Source organism: Podarcis melisellensis (genome assembly GCF_964234715.1).
Source record: "Podarcis melisellensis genome assembly, chromosome: W".
NCBI classification, from domain to species: Eukaryota; Metazoa; Chordata; class Lepidosauria; order Squamata; family Lacertidae; genus Podarcis; species Podarcis melisellensis.
This window is the reverse complement of record NC_138535.1, coordinates 34,357,486-34,374,243: the sequence shown is the minus strand read 5'-3', so window position 1 is coordinate 34,374,243 and position 16,758 is coordinate 34,357,486.

Here is a 16,758-nt window from a genome sequence, read left to right as displayed (position 1 = left end):
TTGTCCTGGATCACCGTGGATCCCTTCAGCTGCCATCAAGCTCCCAGGTGTGGATCTCTTGTCCTGACCTGATTTTTAAATAGAATTCCATTAGCCTTTACATTTTTAACTTTGGACTCTTATCTGCAAACCCGCAGCCCCACCTCCCCACCTTAACACTGGGAGGGCCATGTCCCCGGAATTTGTGAAGACAGGATTCTCAAAAATACCTCTGGCTTGCGGCTCCTGGAGTGTTGCTGGCAACGCCTGGAGTTTCTCTTCAAGCTCCTGGAGATTCACACCGAATGCTTGAGTTTCCTGAAATACTGTTTCAGCTGCATGCCACACCTCAGCCAAAAGAGCTGCTATCACTTAAAAAGTTTAAAAAGTTTTTTTTTAATTTCTCATTAAAGAATTATATATATATATCTACTTTTCCATCCCCACTCACCCCTTTTTCTATTTACTTATTACAATGGTTTTGTTCTTTTCTTTCTCTTTTCTGAACAAACAAACAATTTTCAGTAGGATTTTTTGTGTTTTCTTTTTCTTTCTTTCTTCTTTTTCTCTCTATCTCTTTTCTCTGTTCCTTATCTTTTCTTTTCCATCTTGTCTTTTGTCTGACACTATAACTTGAACCACCACAGCGACTTTTGATTTTTAAATAGAATTCCATTAGCCTTTACATTTTTAACTTTGGACTCTTATCTGCAAAATCCCAACCCCACCTCCCCACCTTAACACTGGGAGGGCCATGTCTCCGGAATTTGTGAAGACAGGATTCTCAAAAATACCTCTTCCTTGCGGATCCTGGAGTATTGCTGGTAACGGCTGGAATTTTTCTTCAAGCTCCTGGACCTTCATACGCAATGCTTGATCATCCTTAAGTACTGTTTCCGCCCCCGTCTTAGGGCTTTTGGGCGCCTTCTTCAGTATTTCAACATCCTGGAGAGGACAGACACTTCCTGCTAGACATTTACTCCAGACATTTACAGAAGGCACAGAGGCACTGGTTGAAGAAGTTGGGAATGAGCAGACAGTGCTATTGCTGAGAAGGAGCTCCACCCCAGGGTGCTAAAGAGCTCTTTCCCTAGCCTGCAGGTGCCAGAAGGCCAAGCGCTGATGTTGCAGTGGTGGTACTTCAGAGGCGTAGGAGAAAAGGCTGCTCTGGATTCTGGGTATATAAATGGCCTTGCCTGAAGCTGTGGATTGTGCTCTGCATTAGCAGAGAGGCTCTACTTAGTTGCAAATGAAGCACATTTCAGTTATTATAGAAACTGGTGTTTCCATGCAGGCTTGTTCAGGAACTCTGTGAACTAGACAGCCGCTGTTTTAAACTGGCCCTTTTTCTGGCAGGTTAAACGACTAAAGTTGACTTGATTCACTTCATCCGCCAACTACCCTTCTAAGCAACCAGAGCAATTACAAATAAAAGGCTCTCCAACCGTGCGCTATCCCTATCTGCAAGCAAGCTCTCCCACAAAGTGGGTGGGGGGACAGGGGATCCCCTCTGCTGTGCTTTGCCTCAACGCCCCAAAGACAAGCCGTCCAGCTGGAGAAAAGGGGCAAGGGGTGTACGCCACAGGAACGGCCAAGAACACTGTTTTTTGCTCCGCAATGAGGCGTTAAAGCAGACATACCTTCCTCTGGGTCTCTTCTCTCTCGGGTCGGGCTCTCCCTCTCCTCAGCGGCGGCGGCTGCAGCAAGCTCGGGGCACCCCCCCCCCAGCCAGCAGATTGGCTGGCTGGAATGTCCCCGGATTTAATTAATGTCCCCGGATGTAGTCGGGACCTCCGATGCTGCTTGCTGCCATGGCGTCAGCCATGTTGCAGCGCAGGAAGTCCCCAGGCGTAAATCCGGGGACATTCCGGGGACACATTTCTGCCGGGGACAGATTGCTGAATCCGGGGACTCTCCCTGGCAACCAGGGACGCCTGGTAAGCCTCCTTCTGGCCTTACCTGAGCAGCAAGTGCAGCTTGCCCTGGATCACCGTGGATCCCTTCAGCTGCCATCAAGCTCCCAGGTGTGGATCTGTTGTCCTGACCTGATTTTTAAATATAATTCCATTAGCCTTTACATTTTTAACTTTGGACTCTTATCTGCAAACCCGCAGCCCCACCTCCCCACCTTAACACTGGGAGGGCCATGTCCCCGGAATTTGTGAAGACAGGATTCTCAAAAATACCTCTGGCTTGCGGCTCCTGGAGTGTTGCTGGCAACGCCTGGAGTTTCTCTTCAAGCTCCTGGAGATTCACACCGAATGCTTGAGTTTCCTGAAATACTGTTTCAGCTGCATGCCACACCTCAGCCAAAAGAGCTGCTATTACTCAAAAAAAGTTTTAAAAGTTTTTTTTTAATTTCTCATTAAAGAATGCTATATATATATATATACTTTTCCATCCCCACTTCCCCCCTTTTCTATTTACTTATTACAATGGTTTTTTTTCCTTTTCCTTCTCTTTTCTGAACAAACAAACAAACTATTTCCAGTAGGATTTTTTGTGTTTTCTTTTTCTTTCTTTCTTCTTTTTCTCTCTATCTCTTTTCTCTCTTCCTTATCTTTTCTTTTCCATCTTGTCTTTTGTCTCACACTCTATTTTGAACCACCTCAGCGACTTTTGATTTTTAAATAGAATTCCATTAGCCTTTACATTTTTAACTTTGGACTCTTATCTGCAAACTCCCAACCCCACCTCCCCACCTTAACACTGGGAGGGCCATGTCCCCGGAATTTGTGAAGACAGGATTCTCAAAAATACCTCTTCCTTGCGAATCCTGGAGTATTGCTGGCAACAGCTGGAGTTTTTCTTCAAGCTCCTGGACCTTCATAGGCAATGCTTGATCATCCTTAAGTACTTTTTCCGCCCCCGTCTTAGGGCTATTGGGCGCCTTCTTCAGTATTTCAACATTCTGGAGAGGACAGACACTTCTTGCTAGACATTTACTCCAGACATTTACAGAAGGCACAGAGGCACTGGTTGAAGAAGTTGGGAATGAGCAGACAGTGCTATTGCTGAGAAGGCGCTCCACCCCAGGGTGCTAAAGAGCTCTTTCCCTAGCCTGCAGGTGCCAGAAGGCCAAGCGCTGGTGTTGCAGTGGTGGTACTTCAGAGGCGTATGAGAAAAGGCTGCTCTGGATTCTGGGTATATAAATGGCCTTGCCTGAAGCTGTGGATTGTGCTCTGCATTAGCAGAGAGGCTCTACTTAGTTGCAAATGAAGCACATTTCAGTCATTATAGAAACCAGTGTTTCCATGCAGGCTTGTTCAGGAACTCTGTGAACTAGACAGCCGCTGTTTTAAACTGGCCCTTTTTCTGGCAGGTTAAACGATTAAAGTTGACTTGATTCACTTCATCCGCCAACTACCCTTCTAAGCAACCAGAGCAATTACAAATAAAAGGCACTCCAACCGTGCGCTATCCCTATCTGCAAGCAAGCTCTCCCACAAAGTGGGGAGGGACAGGGGATCCCCTCTGCTGTGCTTTGCCTCAACGCCCCAAAGACAAGCCGTCCAGCTGGAGAAAAGGGGGGAGGGGTGTACGCCACAGGAACGGCCAAGAACGCTGTTTTTTGCTCAGCAATGAGGCGTTAAAGCAGACAGACCTTCCTCTGGGTCTCTTCTCTCTCGGGTCGGGCTCTCCCTCTCCTCAGCGGCGGCGGCTGCAGCAAGGTCGGGGCACCCCCCCCCCAGCCAGCGGATTGGCTGGAATGTCCCCGGATTTAATTAATGTCACCGGATGTAGTCGGGACCTCCGATGCTGCTTGCTGCCATGGCGTCAGACATGTTGCAGCGCAGGAAGTCCCCAGGCGTAAATCCGGGGACATTCCAGGGACACATTTCTGCCAGGGACAGATTGCTGAATCCGGGGACTCTCCCTGGCAACCGGGGACGCCTGGTAAGCCTCCTTCTGGCCTTACCTGAGCAGCAAGTGCAGCTTGCCCTGGATCCCCGTGGATCCCTTCAGCTGCCATCAAGCTCCCAGGTGTGGATCTCTTGTCCTGACCTGAATACAAAAGAAGTGATTTTACATCTCTATTCCAACACGAAACCCAGAGCCTGGCTTCATGCTCCCCCTCATCTGGAATATGGTCACTTCTAGCCCCCTCCCAGCCCAAGGATCTCCTTGTAGAGGACTGCTTGCAGGAAAAGAATATAAGAGCAGCCAGAGATTTTGTAGTCCAGCCTATTCACATAAGCAGACCAGTCCCCTGCAGCGCACACCCTCCTACTCAAAACCAAGTCAGCTCACCACCATAAACTGGGCCTCTTTCTCCTGCTTCACTTCTGAGATATTTCAGGGCAGGCTGGATTAAAGTCGGCTCACATTCCTGGCAAGGCTGTTTTCGTCCACGGAGTTTGTTCTATGAGACACATGAGCCAAATACCCGAGGAGACAGTTTTTTAGCTGCCTGTCATTCATACACTTTATACTGAAAGGATTTCAGGGGCAGATGCTCTTTTTCTGCATGGAGGGTGGGGGTTTCCAAAGGGGCACTATTCAGACCTGCATTCATGGCTTATGAGTCGTAGCCGTGTGACAACTGCACATCATGCTGATGTGTTGAAGGGCTGATGTTGCACTTCCAGGTAGAAGAGCTCGTTGGCATTATTTTAGGCTCTGTGTCAATTGACCTTGTAACATGATGGGGGGGGGGTTCTTATTTTTAGAGTATTTACCTGCAACCTATTATGTGGGAATCTCAAGGTACTTTACAACTAGGTCCGAAAATAGGCAAACATTGAAATGCAGCAGAATAAACAGGCCTACAGTAAAAAAATATCCTTCAAAGCCCATATTGTCTGGCAGCAGCATCCCCCCAAGTCCATGATGGATAAACACTTTCCCCCCATGGAGCAGAATTGCACCCATGTTGGCAAAGGCCTCCTTTCTAGAAGGGGGAGCAGAGGCTGCCCCCACCCACTGCTCTCTTCTCCCAGGCATCTGAAGAGACAAACGGCTCCCCTTCTCTACCTGTGTGCCACAAGCCTGAATTGCAAGACAGTTCCCACTTTGGGGCAACAGGGAACAAACATGCAGAGGATGAGTTCTGAGGCTCCCCCAACAAAGCCATTTCCCTGGGCCCACCTGCCAGCCTGCTGCTGGCTGGCTGCCCACCCACAGGAAAGTGGCACGATCCTCCCCACCAACAGGACATAACAAGAAGATGGGGACGATAACATAGGACTTCCTAACTTGTGAGTTCTGATGAGCCGCTGCTGCTTCCCCAGTTTAAAGGATGGCGGCTCAGGTGAGCCATTAAGCTAGAAGGAGGAAAAGGACCGACCCCGGGATGGGCTGTCTGCCTTCCTTTTGCCTTCCACCTCACGACATCCTTCCCCAGCCTGGTGCACTCCAGGTGTTCTGGGGCTCCATCTCTCACCAGGCCCAGGCGGTATGGCCAGGGGTCAGGGATGGGGGCAGTTGTCCAAAGCAGCTGGAGAGACTCAAGGAGGGCATTACAGCCTCAAAGCCCTTTCCCTACCTCTCAATCTGGACTTACCTGGCCTTGCCCCTGGCCGCCTTTAGCCAGATCAGCTGTGCTCGGAGCTGGGACAGACCCCTCTGGAGACTTAGAGGCAGAGGAAACAGCCTGGGTCCCCTGGAGAGCACTCTCAAAGGAGATGCCCGCAAAGCAGATCACACTTTTCCTACTCCCAGACTGCAGGCTAGAGAACGTCGCTGCACGCTGGTGACCCATTCCCTGGGTGGTGCACTGGGAAGAAGAAACCTCACCCAGAGATGGGAGGGAAGCACTTTGGCCAGTGCCATGGGGCCTTTCTTCGGCATGCTGCTCAGGGACCTGCAATGGAGCACTGCCCAAGGAGGAGGAAATGTGGGAGGCCTGCTGGGAAGGCTGCTGGGACCCCGACTCTTCCTGGCTAAGGGAAGCAGCTCTTCCAGTGGTATCTCTGGGAACAGAGGGCATCGAAGTGAGCTGGCAATGAGAAGGCTCAGCCAGGTGGGAGCCGGAGGTCTCTGGGGTCGCACCCAGGGATTCGTTGGGCGAACTTTTCCTCTCCATTCTGTGGACACGAAGGCAAGTCTTCTGACCAGTGTACCAGCTGGTTTCAAAGGCTAATTTTTATGAAAGCTTGAAAAAGAAAGAAAACACAATATACAGAAATCAGTGTCAGATATCAAGCATTTTGAAAACATAAAAATGAAAAGAAACAGAAGACGAAAAGCTTTCTTCTTTGTTGCAAAGTAATTCCCAAGAATAAGCCCAGAGTAGGTAGGCCTTTTTACTCCTGGGGAAATCACCGGCAATTTCATGCCAAATGCAGCAGGGGGAAGGGGCACAGGAGCTGCTATGAAACAGGCGATCCTCAAATCACAGCTGTTTGATGCAGGGATGGAATCAATCCTTTTGCTTCAGTAAAAACCTCAAGGGTCGTAGGTTGTGGTTAAGCGAACTGGATGGTGTTACAAAGGGTCTCAAAATGAAACACCGCTTTTCAATTTGAAAACTGTTGAATGATCTTTACCTATCCTGGGAACAGTACATGAAGAACTACATGAAGATGATGTACAGATGGTATACAACACCAGTGCAGTTAGGGAAAATGTACAAAACTAGTTCAAATATATGTTGGAAGTGTAAGGAAAAGGAGGGAACATTTTATCATATGTGGTGGGAGTGTAAGGTAATTAAAACATTTTGGGAAATGATATACAATGAATTGAAGAAAATGTCCCATTTATCATTTGTTTAAAAACCCGAGGCATTTTTGTTGGGGATTGTAGGGAAAGGTCTGCCAAAAAAGTTGAAAAACATCTTCATGTATGCGACAATGGCCGCGAGAGTTCTGGTTGCGCAAGGATGGAAGACTGAAGAAACCCCAACTAAAGAATCATGGCAAGAAAAGTTGATGGACTATGCAGAAGTGGCAAAATTGACATATAAGCTACAGGACAAGGAGAACTATGACTTTAAGGATGAATGGGAACCTTTCACAAAGTCTCTGAAGACGCAACAAAGTGAATTGGACTCCTTGCTAGGTTTTGAATAAGCATCCACAATTTTTTTATATGTTTTTGGATAATATGTCTTGTTATAACTTTGAATATATTTTATTTTATTTTAATATCCTGGGAACAGTACACCGCAGTGGTGGGCAGTTCCACAGACCCTCCTCCTCTGCTCAAAATGCATACAGACCCATCTTTGCGCAGGGAAGATCCAGACAAAAGGAGTCTGTTTTCAAAGTACCCGCGGAGGGGTTTAGACGGCTCCATCCTCTTGCCTCCCCCGCCCCCCCCCCCCCCGATCACTGTTTCACTCCGGAAGGCGTCTCAGACCTGGGTGGAGCAGCCACAAATGACAGGCAAAGAGACAAGGTCCTGCCCAGATTCAGGCTTCCTCATGATCGTGTGGAATCTGTACAGGTTTCTGTTGGCGCTTCCACTAGTGATTTATCTGTACAGGATCGGACTTCATTTCAGCCAACCACATCCTTCCTCTTCCCCCGACAGCATACTAGAGTTCATATGGATTTCAAAGCATGCTTTGAGAACTTGTATGCTTAGCTTTAAACTCCACAAAATTAGCCTATGGCTAGGATGCTATTTATCAAGGTCTGTGTCCATTAAGATATGGTCAGATACAAGTATGCTTTCCCCCTTGTTATACAATTATTATTTTTAAAATTGCATTCAACCATTTACTATTTAAACAGCTTATACACCACTTGACTATAATCATCTCTGAAGTGACACACGAGAAATACATTGCAGAAAAAGTTAACATGGATGACATCAGACTTCCGTTAAAAAGACCTGCTGGAATAAAAAAAGGCTTCGGTAGGTGCTGGGTGCTCTGCCTGATGCTCTCAACTGACAAGATGTAGGTGTGGTTGAATCAAATGGGAACAGTGACCACAGTGCTATCAAATTCAACATACACAGTATGGAAGTGGACAATTGCTAAGGAAATCCAGAACAGTCACATTTGACGTCAAAAGAGGAGACTTCCTCAAAATGAGGGATTGGGTAGAAAGGCAGTTGAAGGGGGAAAGTCAAGGATGGTGAGCCCTTCTGTGCTCCAGAGGGCCTGGGTGGCCTCATTCCCCTCTTGTTCTGAGCACTGCAGAGGGAGGCAAACATGTCCTTCCTGGGGGCTGGTCCCTCCCCGCCCTGTTCCTGGAGGGCAGCAGGAGGAGGGGGCTGCTGCAGCTGCCTCCTTTGGGGGCATGGCTCACCTTGCCTGCTCCTGCCCTCCTCCAACACACACAACCTTACCTGCCTCAGCCATCCATGGGGGCTTGAGAGTGTGTGAGCAGACTTTCTCATGGGAGGAGGCAGGCCTTGCAGAGGAGGAATGCTGGGGGCAGGCATTCAAACTCAGCCCTGAAGCTCACTGGGTGACCCTGGGCCAGGCACTCACGCTCAGCCTAACCTACCTCAAAGGGTTGTTGTGAGGATAAAATGGGGGGGGGGAGAGAGAACTCTGCACACCAACTGGACCTCCTTGCAGGAAATGGGGGCTATAAATGTAATTGTGTTATTTGTACCCCACCCACCTCACTGGGTTTCCCCAGCCTCTCTGGGCGGCTTCCAACACATATTAAAACAACAAACATTCAAAGCCTCCCTATAAAGGGCTGCCTTCCAGAGGTTTGATAGTTGCTCATCTCCTTGTCACCTGTAGGGAGGGCGTTCCACAGAGAGGCTGCCACCACCGAGAAGGCCCTCCCTCTGCCTGGTTCCCTGCAACCTCGCTTCTCGCGGGGAGGGAACCACCAGAAGACCCTGGGAGGAGGACCTCCGGGCTGAAGGATGGGGGTGGAGATGCTCCTTCGGGTATACTGCGCTGAGCTTCCTGACCTAACATTTGCCTCGCTTAACATAATTAATTAGGAAGTGAAGTTTTCCTCTTTCATTCAAGCAATACAGGAAGTAAGAACATGCAAACAGGAATACTACTTCTAGAATTCCCAACTCCTGACATAAAACAGCACAAAGGTTGCCTTTTCTTGACCATCAATCACCTGCGCAAAGTCCCTACACCCCCCCCTATTGTGCTTCAATACAGCCCCATCGGTCAGGCCGGACACTGAGGTCCAGCGCTGAGGGCCTTCTGGTGGTTCCCTCATTGCGAGAAGCGAAGTTACAGGGAACCAGGCAGAGGGCTTCTCGGTAGTGGCGCCCGCCCTGTGGAACGCCCTCCCACCAGATGCCAAAGAAATAAACAAGTATATGACATTTAGAAGACACCTGAAGGCTGCCCTGTTTAGGGAAGCTTTTAATGACTGATGTTTTAATGTATTTTTAATCTTTTGCTGGAAGCCGCCCAGAGTGGCTAGGGAAACCCAGCCAGATGGGCCAGATAGAAATAATTTAAAAATATAATTATTAAATTATTATACGCGTTAGAAACAGAATTTGAAGGGGCAGTCTTTTCTGGCAGTGCCAAATGAAGCTGCTGACCCATTTCTAAGTCCTAAAATCCACATTTTCTCTGAATACCTGAAAAACCCAGTGGTGCAGGACCTCCTAGCATGCCATCTGCTGGGGAACATTTCCTAGCACTTGGCTGGGAGCTGCTGCAGCGCTATAGTCAGGAAAGGCTTTCTGTATATCGGTAAGTCCCAACAGTTGAATAGGAACCTTCAAAAACAATGTATGTATTTGTATCTCATATGTTTTAAGCTATTTCACATGTCCACCAAGCACAAGAAAATGTCCTTTCATCTTCTTGACATTTCCAACAAATATTTGGTATGTTTTCATGTATTCTAAATAACTTCTTGGGAGTTAGATACCAACAATACTTAAATATATATATATTTAAAAGTCTATTTCAAGACATAACTCAATTATTATTTTAACTCTTTAGTCCACATATGTTACCACTATTCCAACTGTACAATATAACCAAAAAAGAGAAACTCTTGCCCCTTTAATCATGCACTTTTTAATCTGTTCCTCTTCCATTTAGGATTTCAACAAAAGTTTGTACATTTTTGATATCACATGATGTGCACAACTGTATCTCAAAACCCGTCTTCCACTCTTCCATACCCCAGGTCTTCATTTCCAACTAGACTCTCTCAATCAATCAATCAATCAATCAATCATTTATTTGTATGTTGCCTTTCCAAATTTCAAACCATGTGCAAGGCAGCTTACAAAAAAAATAAAACTTTACATAACTGCAAACATAACAAAACTAGTCGTAAACAATGAAGAAAATATCAAAAAGTACACAACGAAATTGAAAAAAATTCCACATAAATAATAAAGATTCCACGTAAATCATATAATCCAAGCTAAAGAGGAAAAAAAAAATAACATCACCAACAGCAACCCCCCCCCCCCGGAAAAAGAACCCGTAAACAACACCCCAACCCTCTTTTATTAAGTGTAAAAGAGAAACCCCTTGTTTTAATTTTACAATCTCCCCGTTTTCACTTTAAGAACTCTCAGTAGATTAACCATTTCTCTTTATCCGTCACCCTTTTGTCTATAAAAAGGGTCTTCTGGTGAAACAGAGTCTTTGCGTATAAACTAACTTTATATCTATTTTCAGATTCTTAATACGCCACACACGTCTAATACAGTGGTTCTCAAGGTGCGCATTTACTCTGACTTGATCTACCACAAATATCCAAGCCATCTAACCCTGAAATCCTAACCTTCTAATTCCAAGTCTCTTCTTTCTCAATATCCCCATTCCGTTAACCGCACCAGGCAACAAGCTGTAAAATGCAAGTTTAAAACGCAGGCTTTCCTTTGCATCTCGCAGAACTTTATATGTAATTCGTGGTTTTTTTCACCTGTCCTCCAAACTTCGGTCTTTTTGCCATCCTTTAAATGGGAAATCAGTAGTCGAGCCTTACTTTTTGGTAAAACGTTCGTCTGGATCCCGGAAGTCCTACCTGAGAAGAACAATGGGAGTGTCCGCTTCTCCTTCTGCAAGCAGCGCCACCCGAATTCCCACCTGGGATGAGCCGCTAAAGTGAGCCGCAGGAGAAAGACTGGGGCGGGCGGCAAGTGGGAGGGGGAAGTCGGGCGCCTCTGTCCCGTCAGAAAAGTGCTGCTCCTCCCCGGAGGCAGCCTGCTTGCAGAGAAGGGGGCCGGGCTGCCTCAAAGCCCATCAAGGCCACGGGCTGCTAGCATGACTCATCCCGGCTTTATCATCTGAGGGGAAAGGATGCGTGGTCTTAAATGCTTGGCAACTTGGCTTAGCAACCTTGGGTCAGCTTAGCCTCCCTCACAGAGGGTTGTTTTGAAGATACACTCAGGAAAACACCCGAGGCATGAAGAAGAAGAACGAGGAGAGTCTGGAAAGGGGGGTGGGGAGCGCTCCCCCCCCAGCCGCTCCAGGACGGGAAGTGCATCCCGGGGGAAGCGGGATTCAGGCGGAGGAGGACGTCGGGTTGGGTGGGGGTTGCCAGGAGCAGCACGATGTCCCTCCAACCCCCTCTTCCACTCTCCAGGCAGGCGCCCAACGTGGCCAGCTGGCAAGGGCTCTTTCTTACTCCAGCCTTGGCGTGCAGATCCCGGGTTCAGCCCCAGATCTCTGGAGCGGAAAGGCTCTTGGGCGTGAATATGAAAGGCAGCATCTGTCAGAATAGGGCATACTGAGCCAGTACAGATGAACGTGACTATTGGTTCGCTTCCTCTGCTATCTGCCTTTTCGGGCACAGAGAGAGGCAGGGGAGAGACCCCTTTCCTCCATGTCCCCACCCCAACTCTTAGGACCAGAAGCAAGAGACAGCTTTGCTGAGCACGTGCCCCTTCCCAGGAAGATGCAACTCTGCACTACTGTTCCCTGAATTGCCCCCAAAGCAGCCATACTCCAGGCTCTTATTGTCACAGCCCTGCAGGATCAGACCAAGGCCCATCTAGTCCAGCTCTCAGCAGCCCAGCAGATGTCCAAGGGAAGCCCCAAGCAGACTCCAAATGCAGCCCCACTCTCCCCACTGGGGACACCCACAACGGGTAGGCAGAGGTAGACTGCCTCTGCGGCTGGAGGTGCAACATGGTCTAAGCCTCCATGAATTTGACGAATCCTCTCTTAAAGCCATCCCCGTCAGTGCCTCTGGAAGGAGGAAATTTCAGTGTCACTAGGCACTGTGTCTGGCCTGAATCTGCCATCATTCCGCTTTCTTAAAGAGATCCAGGTTCTGATATTATGAGGAGGAAACATCGCTCTGCACCTTTCCCACATCATGCATACTTCTATGATGTCCCCACTTTCCCCCCTCTCGCAAAGCCCCAAAGCCTCCTACATTGTAAGCCTTCCTTACAGGGGAATCATCAGAAGCACCTGTGCTGCAGAGCTTCTGGCTGAAAGGCGACTCATGGAGATTTGCAATGACTGCTGCAATGCACCCCTAATGATTCAGATTGTATCATTATAGCGTCATTGCCTGTCCATTCCCAACAGCAAGGGCCCCTCGCCAGTTGGCTTGCTTCCTCTGAGGCCGCCTCAGCTCCTGGCAGCCCACACCCCCTGGCCAGCCCCAGAGGCACCATTCTCTGGGGGAGAACAGCTGGGCAAGCCTTGGGGAGGCAGAGATGGCATCCGAGGAGGGAGGGAAGGAAAGAGGGACAGAGGCCAGTGTCTCCCGCGGCACCCCAACCATCATTCAAGGCACCCCAGCTGCCACAGCACACTGCTTGAAAACCACTGCAGAACTGGGATGGGAAAGGTTTCTAGTCCAACTGACTGGTCTGGAGAAGAGGAAAGGCAGCCATGCTTGCTCCTTTGTCTTCTCCGAGGAGACTTCCAGCCTGACTTCTCATCTTGAGGCCCCAGGGAGAAGTGGGAAGAGGAGGAGGAGGAGGAGGAGGAGGAGGAAGCATCCCCAGAAGAAGTGTGCTCCCCACCAGTAGGTGCTTCCACCCCCCACTCCTAAATCTGCTTCCAACAGATACTTGGGGGGGCATCCTGCACCATCTGGTCAATTCCTGGTGTTAGGAGAATTAGAAGGTCTAAGATATAAACACATACATAAATACCGTAAGTAGTTCCCATCACAAAAGAATATGCAGGTAAACCCATGAACAGCCAGGTAAACCCATCAACAGGTGTCAGGGAAATGCCATCGGAGGGACAGGTGGTGGAAAGGCTCCAGGAGAATAGGAGAGACTCTGCAGCAGAAGAAGGAACCAGCAGGGGGAGAGCAGGAGTTCCAGCGGAAGGGGAGTCGGAGGGGAGGCTCTGGGATACTTCTAGTGAGAATAGTGAAGAGGTAACAAGACCCCCGTTAGGAACTCCCACCCTTCGCCGGAAACTGTCACGCAGAGAGTCACGAAGGCGCATGTCCGTCAAACAGCTTTTATGTTGGAGTAAATTCCGTAGACGCCCACTGTCAGATTCTACCAGCGACTGACGCAGTCATGCTTTGGGGGCTCCGTTAGTGCCTCGGTTTGGTTGACCAGCCAAACCCCAGAGGGATCAAGCTTTTACGCACAAGCAGCTCATTATCCCATCACAGCAATCTGACAGTCTTTGAAAGCAGCTTGTGCAAGCAGAGGGCATCATGAGCGAACCAGCCGGAACCGGAGGAGCAGGAGCTGGAGCTGGAGCAGGTCCAAGCCTGGAAGAAAGGTACAGGGTGTTGGAGGTCCAGCTCGCGCTGCAGACGGCGAGGCTCGAGGAGAGGAGGGCTCAAGATGCGGATAAGGGGAAAACCACCCCACTTGCCAGAAAGGTGCTTGGATTGGTGTAGAAATTTGGGGGGGATCCCAGGAACTATCAAGCCTTTAGGGCAGAGATGCAATATGCTCTCAATCTACTGTTTGATGACTTCCCCGATGAGAACTCTAGAGTGGCGTACGTGATTGGCCATCTAGAGGGAGGGGCGAAGGACTGGGTTCGGCCCCTGATGGCAGCCAATAATGAAATCTTAAAGGACACAATGAAGTTTTTTCGCGCCATGGACTTGATGTTTTCCAGCGAGTTCGAGCAGGGGGTGGTGCGCAGGCAGTTAATGGCGTGTAAACAGGGGAGCCGATCTGTACGTGAGTACTGGACTGAGTTCACCATGCTGATTCACAGATTGGGGTGGGAACTTGCGAGTGAACCTATTCAAATGCTGTTTGAAGAAGGGCTCTCTCCGGCAGTGAAAGATGAACTTTCCCGGGCGCCTAGGGCGGAGTCTATGGATCAGCTGACTAAATCTGCGCTGTCCATAGGAGCGCGCCAGGAAGCTAGAGCTTTGGAAAAGGAAGGAAAGGGGGAACGTTGGAAGGACTTCCGCATTCCAGAGATTCCGGAGCAGCCTTTCCCGCCAGCAGAGCCGATGGAACTTGGAACAGCGCGCACGCGCGCAGTTTCAAACACCAGTGAAGGGCGGAAGAAGGAGGGAAAGAGCGGCAAGAGATGCTATCTCTGCCAACAGCCAGGTCACTTTGCCAGAGTCTGTCCGCAAAGGAAGGAATGGCAAGGGATGGCGGGAACTGTTGTTGGGAAGGAGGAAGAAGAAATCAAGGAGCAAGTAAAAGCCAACGCCTGGCTGCCAACATCAGGGCACAGCAGCCAGGCCAGGGAGTAGTGAATGTGCCCACACCGGAACCTCCAAGACCAGCGCTTGTGATAGAGGTGTTGCTGGAACTGTCAAACGGACACCCACTAAACATAAAAGCGCTATTGGATTCAGGTAGCTCCTGTAATTTCATGAGTAAGGAGTTTGCAGCTGAACACCAGATACAGACTATCCCATTAAGTAAGCCTTTGCAGGTTACCACGATTGATGGGAGGGAGCTGTTGGGAGGAGAAGTGAGCCAACAGACTGTACCAATGATAATGAGGGTGGCACGACACACAGAACTGATAGTGTTTAACGTAGCCACCTTCGGAGGAGCTCCTATTATCTTGGGAATGAGCTGGTTGGCACTACACGATCCGCTAGTAGGCTGGCATCAGAGAGTAGTTTCCTTTGGATCAGCACATTGCCTAGAACACTGCAAGGAGGGAGAGGCTCAGGCAGGCGCCAGGGCCACTCTAGCAGGGATGGAAGTGACGGACAAGGGGAAGGTGCCACCGCAATACGCTGACTTGATTGACGTCTTTAGCGAAAAAGAAGCAGATAAACTGCTCCTGCACAGACCCTTTGACTGTCAAATTACCTTACTCCCAGGAGCACAATTGCCAGTGGGCAAGCTGTATGCAATGTCAGACAGTGAGATGCAGGAGTTAAGGGAGTTCATTGACAAAAACCTCAAGCGAGGTTTCATCAGAGAGTCACGAGCGGTGGGGGGCAGCCCAGTGTTCTTTGTGGACAAAAAAAACACGGGTAAACCCAGGCTTGTATGTGATTTTAGGGCCCTAAATGCAGTGTCAGAACCAGTGACTTTCCCTATGCCTAGAATTGATGACATTCTGACACGGGTGAGAAAAGGGGAAATTTTTACCAAGCTGGACCTTAGAGGGGCATATAACCTAATACGTGTGAGAAAGGGGGATGAGTGGAAGACCACTATGTTCACCCCCTTGGGGGCCTTTGAGTACTTGGTTATGCCTTTCGGATTACAAGGGGGTTCGGCCTGCTTTCAATCATTCATGAATCACGTCCTGGGGCCATTGCTCTACAAGAACTGCGTAGCGTTCTTAGATGACGTCCTGGTGTACTCAGAGAATGAGGAGCAGCATGTGCGAGATGTAAGAGAAGTACTGAGCAAACTGCGAGAAAATCGGCTGTGGGTGAAACTGGAGAAGTGTCAGTTTCATACCAGGGAGGTGGAATTCCTGGGGTACCGGTTGTCTGACAAGGGATTGGCCATGGATCCCAGCAAGGTTCAAGTGGTACTGGAATGGAAAACACCAAAGACCAAGAAGGACGTGCAAAGATTCCTGGGCTTCGGAAACTTCTATAGGAAGTTCATCAAAAACTTTGCCCATTTAACAGCGCCCATCACGGATTGTCTTAGCAGCAAGAAAAAATTTGTTTGGACGGAAGAAGCGCAGCGGGCGTTCGAACACTTAAAGCAGGCGTTTGCGTCGGAAGAGCAACTTTTGCATGTAGATTTACAACAACCAATGAGAGTGGAGACTGACGCGTCAGACCGAGCGGTGGGGGCCGTGCTTCTCCAGCCGGGAAAAGATACGTCTGAATGGAGACCGTGTGCATTCTTCTCGCGGAAGTTGAACAAATCCGAGAGGAACTACACAGTATACGACCGAGAACTGCTCGCCATTCATGAAGCATTCCGAAGATGGCGGCACTTGCTGATTGGGGCGCAGCACAAGGTTCAAGTCCGAACTGACCACAAAAATCTGGAATACTGGAGAACAGCCCGAGTGCTGAACCAGAGACAAGTGAGATGGGCCCAGGAGTTCTCCAAATTCCACTTTGAGATTCGTTACGTGCCAGGCTCCGAGAACGTGAGGGCGGACGCTCTTTCCAGGAAACCTGAGTACTTAGAGGGGGAGGGAGCGCCTGAGGCAAGGCATGTAATCCCTGAAGACCGCTGGGTGTGTGGAGCGGCATTGGTGGGGCAGAGGGAGCTGATAGAGGGTACTGAGAACGATGAATACGCCCAAGAGAAACTCGGAGAACTCAGGAGGACAGAGGAGAACACAGGGGGGTTTGAAGAAAAGAACGGGGCGTTGTATTACAAAGGGGCACTGTACATACCCGATGGGGAACTGAGGGGCAGAGTACTCAAGCAGTTGCATGACAGCCCCACAGCGGGACATTTTGGACAGCACAAAACCATGTGGTTGGTTACCAGGGAGTTTTGGAGGCCCAAGGTGAGGGAGGACGTACGGGAATATGTCAGGGGTTGCGACAGGTGCCAGCGAGCGAAAGGGGAGAGGGTGGCGCC